Source organism: Medicago sativa, chromosome 3 (genome assembly GCF_051527215.1).
Source record: "Medicago sativa cultivar Bolivia chromosome 3, Bolivia_mono, whole genome shotgun sequence".
NCBI lineage: Eukaryota > Viridiplantae > Streptophyta > Magnoliopsida > Fabales > Fabaceae > Medicago > Medicago sativa.
In genome coordinates, this window is record NC_140751.1 from 49,071,930 (window position 1) to 49,078,553 (window position 6,624).

At 41.3% G+C, this 6,624-nt stretch overlaps 1 non-coding gene across 1 annotated transcript; it reads right to left on the bottom strand.

Moving 5' to 3' along the window:
• Window positions 1-453: 453 nt before the first annotated feature.
• Window positions 454-559, bottom strand: LOC146937919 (small nucleolar RNA R71). The gene has a single exon (XR_015033831.1). It is a non-coding gene; the product is annotated as a small nucleolar RNA R71 (small nucleolar RNA).
• Window positions 560-6,624: the final 6,065 nt, after the last annotated feature.

The window sequence follows — 6,624 nt, forward strand, 5'->3', positions numbered from 1 at the left end:
GAGAACAAATACCGGAGCCACTCTCCACTGAATCTGAAACATCTGCTTCTCCTAAATCTGCAACTATGGAAGGAGTTGTCCCACCCAGACCTAAGCTAGGAGACTACGGGTTAGCCACTCATCGCGGTCAACTGACCCATACTTTTCAACCAGCTAACCCCGTTGCTTTCGACATCAAGACAACTGTCCTGAACGGTTTGAGGGATAAACAATTCGATGGGACTGAAGCCATGAGTCCTCATGAACACTTGAGCCGCTTTGCTGAAACTTGCGAGTTTTGTGTGCAACCAGCCACCGTGACTGAAGCACAGAAGAAACTAAGGCTGTTCCCTTTCACTTTGACGGGAAGAGCAAAAGATTGGTTGCTAACAATTCCAAACGGGACTGTCCAAACATGGGAAGAGTTAGAGCTGAAGTTCTTGGAGAAGTATTTCCCTATGTCTAAATATTGGGAAAAGAAGATGGAGATCTCTAACTTCAAGCAAGGAGAAGGTGAATCATTGTATGATGCTTGGGAGCGATTCAATTTGCTTCTGAAGAGATGCCCTAATCATGAGTTCACCGAGAAACAATACCTCCAAATCTTCACTGAGGGGGTGACACCAAACACTAGAATGTTCTTAGATGCTTCCGCGGGAGGTAGTCTTAAAAGTAAAACTGATCATGAAGTTTAAGCTCTAATTGAAAACATGGCTGGCAATGAGTATCGTGATCAAGCTAAGAAGAAAGAAATAGGAGTGTTTGGGGTAAGTGGGCAAACTGCTATCCTTGCTAACCAAGCAGCTATGAACAAACAAATAGAGGCTCTTACTAAGGAGTTTCAAGGTTTCACTTTGGCTCATAAGCAACAACAAGTAGCTGCAATTAAGTGTGATTTATGTGGTGAAGAACATCCAAATGGTGAATGTGTTCCAGAAGGATCAAGTGAGGAGGCTAACTTCATGGGAGGCTATCAAAGGCAAAATCAATACTACAATTCAGGTATCAACAAGCATCCCAATCTAAGCTACTCAAATAACAACGCTTTGAACTCTCAGATGCTCACTCCTCCACAACAACAAAGAAAGCCATCAGCTCTTGAGGAAACTATGATGAATTTCATGAAGATGACTCAAGGTAACTTTGAGGAGATGAAGAAGAGTCAAGAAGCTGAAAGAAAGAACAACGAAGCCTCCAGGAAGATGCTAGAAACTCAACTTGGGCAATTAGCTAAGCAGTTGGCTGAACAAAACAAAGGCGGATTCTCAGGTAATACTAAAGAGAACCCTAAGAATGACTCTTGCAATGCTATTGAATTGAGGAGCAAAAAGGTTTTGACACTGTTAGTTCCAAAAGCTCCAAAGAAAGTTGATGAAGTAGTGGTGGAGGTGGAAAAAGATGGTGAAGTTGAAAAAGAAATTGAAGATGGAGTAGTTGAAAATGAAAAGAAGAAAAAAATAGAGGGAGATAAAAGTGAGAAATTGATAGATGAAGACTCAATCTTGAGGAAGTCAAAGAGTCAAATCTTGAAAGATGGAGACAAGCCACAAATTATTCCATCATATGTGAAGCTTCCTTACCCTCATCTAGAGAAGAAGAAAAAGAAGGAGGAAGGACAATTCAAGAAGTTCATGCAACTTGTCTCACAACTTCAAGTGAATATTCCTTTCAGTGAAGCTCTTGATCAAATGCCTTTGTATGCCAAGTTCATGAAAGATTTGCTAACGGGAAGAAGAAAGCCTAAAGATGATGAAAATATTTCTTTTTCCGAGAATTGTAGCGCCATTCTTCAAAAGAAGCTACCACCTAAGCTGAAAGATCCTGGTGCTTTTACTATCCCTTGTTCCATTGGACCGGTAGACATTGGAAGAGCTTTATGTGATCTAGGAGCAAGTATCAACTTGATGCCTCTTTCAATGATGAAGAAGCTCAAGTGTGGGGAGCCAAAACCAACGAGAATGACCATTACTTTAGCTGATCGGTCAATCTCTTATCCTGTTGGCATACTTGAAGATGTGCTAGTCAAAGTTAATGATCTTGTGTTTCCAGCAGACTTTGTGATCTTAGACATGGCTGAAGATGAAGATATGCCACTCATTTTAGGAAGACCTTTCCTTGCAACTGGTCGTGCTTTGATTGATGTTGAGATGGGAGAGCTAATGTTGAGGTTCCATAATGAGCAAGTGGTGTTCAATATCTTTGAAGCAATGAAACACCGAGAGGAAAACCCCAAGTGTTACCGGATTGATGTTGTTGAAGAAATAGTAGAAGATAACTCTCGTGAACCTCAACCACCACAACCTCTTGAAAGAGCAATTGTAAATTCTATAGAGAGTTGTGAGCATGATGAAGATTTTGAGGTGAGTGATTGTGTCAAGCAACTTGAGGCAAGCAAGCAAGAGTTAGGCCTGGTAAAAATTGAAGAATTAATTGGTAAAGACTACACCGTGGCATCTACTGTGAGTAGAGAAGGAGAGAAAAATCCAGAATTAAAAGAACTACCTTCTCACTTGAAGTATGTTTTTCTCACTAAAGACGCCTCTAAGCCAGCAATCATAAGCAACACTTTGACACCCTTAGAAGAAGAAAAATTGATGAGGGTGTTGAGAGACAATCAAGGAGCTTTGGGGTGGAATATTTCTGATTTGAAGGGTATTAGTCCAGCTTATTGCATGCACAAAATACACATGGAGGCTGAATACAAACCCGTTGTTCAACCTCAAAGAAGGCTCAACCCAACAATGAAGGAGGTGGTAAAAAAAGAGGTGCTAAAGTTACTGGAAGCAGGAACGATTTACCCCATCTCTGATAGCTCATGGGTAAGTCCGGTCCACGTGGTACCAAAGAAAGGTGGAATGACGGTGGTGGCTAATGAAAAAAATGAATTAATACCCACCCGTACCGTTACTGGTTGGAGGATGTGTATAGACTACCGGAGGTTGAACACCGCAACAAGGAAGGATCATTTCCCTTTACCATTCATGGACCAAATGATTGAGAGGTTGGCTGGCCAAGCCTTTTATTGCTTTTTGGATGGGTATTCGGGGTACAATCAGATTGTGGTAGCTCCAGAAGATCAAGAGAAGACAGCCTTCACTTGTCCATTTGGTATATTTGCTTATAGGAGGATGCCCTTTGGGCTGTGTAATGCGCCGGCGACCTTTCAAAGGTGTATGCTCTCCATCTTTTCTGACATGATAGAGAAGAATATTGAGGTATTTATGGACGACTTTTCTGTGTTTGGTAAGTCTTTTGATCAATGCTTATTTCACCTAGATGATGTCCTTAAACGATGCACCGAAACTAACCTTGTTTTAAACTGGGAAAAATGTCACTTTATGGTGACCGAAGGTATAGTTTTGGGGCATAAAATAAGTGCGAAGGGCATAGAGGTGGACCAAGCTAAAATAGAGGTTATAGAGAAGCTCCCTCCACCTGTTAATGTTAAGGGAATAAGAAGTTTCTTGGGGCATGCTGGTTTCTATCGGCGTTTTATAAAAGATTTTTCAAAAATTTCCAAGCCCCTCTGTAACCTCTTGGTCAAAGAAACTGAATTTAATTTTGATGATGAATGTTTGAATGCTTTTTCTTTGATTAAAAACAAGTTGGTAACTGCACCAATAATCATTGCACCCGATTGGGATTTACCATTTGAACTTATGTGTGATGCAAGTGATTATGCTGTTGGTGCAGTTCTAGGCCAACGCAAGAACAAGTTTTTCCATGCAATTTACTATGCAAGCAAGGTTTTAAATGAGAAGCAAATTAACTATTCCACAACTGAAAAAGAGTTGCTTGCGGTAATTTTTGCATTGGAAAAGTTTCGTTCTTATCTAATAGGCTCCAAAGTCATTGTTTTTACAGATCATGCAGCTCTTAAATATCTCTTGACCAAAGGGGATTCAAAGCCTCGGCTGTTGAGGTGGATCCTTTTGCTACAAGAATTTGATCTTGAGATTCGTGACAAGAAAGGAGTAGAGAACGTAGTAGCTGATCATCTATCAAGGCTGGAAAATGATGAGGTGACAAACAAAGAGAAGGCCATCAAGGCCGAATTTCCTGATGAACAACTGTTTGCTATTAGAGAAAGGCCTTGGTTTGCTGACATTGCGAACTTTAAGGCCGGTAACATAGTTCCTGATGATATGACCTATCCTCAGAGAAAAAAATTCTTCAAGGATGCAAACCACTACTTGTGGGATGACCCGTATCTGTTTAAGGTAGGAACTGACGGTTTGATAAGACGTTGTGTTGCAGGTAAGGAAGCTCATAGTATCATGTGGCACTGCCATAGCTCAGCTTATGGGGGCCACCATAGTGGAGAAAGAACCGCGGCAAAAATTTTGCAAAGTGGATTCTGGTGGCCCACCCTTTTCAAATATTGCCACGACTTTGTTGCACATTGTAAATGCCAAAGGACAGGTAACATCTCTAAGAGGAATGAGATGCCCCTATCAGGAATCATCGAAGTTGAACCATTTGATTGTTGGGGCATCGACTTTATGGGACCTTTCCCTTCCTCTTACTCTTTTCTTCATATTCTTGTCTGTGTTGATTATGTCACTAAATGGGTTGAAGCGATACCATGTGTTGCTAATGATGCTAAGACAGTTGTTAACTTCCTGCATAAAAACATTTTCACTAGGTTTGGAACACCTAGAGTCTTGATCAGTGATGGGGGGAAGCACTTTTGCAATAATTTTCTTGAAAATTTGCTCAAAAAGTATAACATAAGGCACAAAGTTGCAACTCCCTACCACCCACAAACAAGTGGTCAAGCAGAGGTTTCAAACCGTCAGCTGAAACAAATCTTAGAGAAAACAGTTGCGTCAAATAGGAAGGACTGGTCTAAAAAATTAGATGACGCACTATGGGCATATAGGACTGCCTTTAAGACTCACCTCGGGCTCTCACCCTATCAGTTAGTCTATGGAAAGGCATGTCATCTACCAGTTGAGCTAGAACATAAGGCATACTGGGCCATTAAGACCTTAAACTTTGATCAAGAAGCTGCTGGTAAGAAAAGACTCTTGAAACTTAATGAACTGGAGGAGATGAGGCTTAGAGCATATGAAAATGCGCTCATTTATAAAGCCAGGACTAAAAGGTATCATGACAAAAAATTAGTGTCTAGGGATATTAACTGTGGGCAATTAGTTTTGTTGTATAATTCGAGGTTGAAACTGTTTCCTGGAAAGCTCAAGTCAAAGTGGTCTGGACCGTTCTTGGTGAAAAGTGTGTCACCTCATGGAGCTGTCGAGTTGATGACACCTGAAGGTGACCGAAGTTTCAAGGTAAATGGCCAAAGAGTTAAGCCATATCTTGGTGGCGACCTACCAAAGGCAAGGGTAGGACTTGTTTTGAATGATCCTTAGGGGTCGTCATGAGTCAAGCTAGTGACGGTAAAGAAGCGCTTGGTGGGAGGCAACCCACATTTAGATTTCAGGTAGTATTTCTTATTTCTTTTTATTGCTTTCAAATATTCAAAAACACAAAAAGATTTTAGCTGAAACAGACAGAGGAAAGAAAATTTTTTGTTTTCCAATACTGTGCAAATCGTGACACGTTTTGGGCAAAACGTGACACGATTTGCCCTCCCTCTGAAGCTCCTCTCAGAAATTTTTCTAAGTTAAAAAAGGTGTCATTCGACATTTCCAAAAACGTGTCACGATGCTGAAATCGTGACACGATTTTTTGGCACCTAAAATTTTTTCTAAGTCTCAAACTGGTGCATTTCGACATTGAGAAATCGTGACACGTTGGCCAAAACGTGACACGATTTCTGGGCAAGAAAAATTTTCAAAAAAGAGCAATCGTGACACGTTTAGCCCAAACGTGACACGATTTCAGCAGTTTCAAAAATTTAACCGTTACAAAACCAAATCGTGACACGTTTTTGGCCAAACGTGACACGATTTTCCCAATCTATAAATATACCCAACACGATTTTCATTCCATTCACTTCCAAAAGTAGCTAAACTCTGCCAAAATTTTCCCAGAACCCTAACCTACGATTTTCTAACCCTTATCTACCACAAATCTTCATCTTTTCATCTTCCAATCATCCAACCATCACCATTAACCGTCATCTTCACCCACAAACAAACCAAATCCAGCATCTCCATCCTCTCCACTCAAACCCTAACCCTAACCATGGTTGAGACCCGCAACAAAGGCAAGTCCCAAGCCACGTCCCAACCAGCCAAAAAGGCCAAAATAGCCCCCAAACGCAAACAACTTGTCAAACCTAGCCCTAACACCGCACCCCCACCGTCCATCAACCACCGGTTTTATAATACTGCTGCCCGTGACCATTTCAAGGACATCCGAGGCTATAGGGTGATCCCGGAGAGAGGTTTTGATTTCACCAAACTCATCTCCAACCTCGAATTCCATCAAGTGATCACTGAGAGAGGGTGGGAGTCTCTTGTGAGTATGATATTTGAGCAGGCCAACAAAACGATTGGGATAGAATTCTATTCCAATGCTAGGTATATGGGGAGGAAGTATGTGTCCTATGTGAGGGGGAAGGAGATAGACTATAGCCTGGAGAGGATTAATCAGTTGCTGGAGATTGTGCCACCGGAGATTTGTGATGTGAAGAGGAGGATGGAGGAGTGCAAGAATTGGAATGATGAAAGGTGG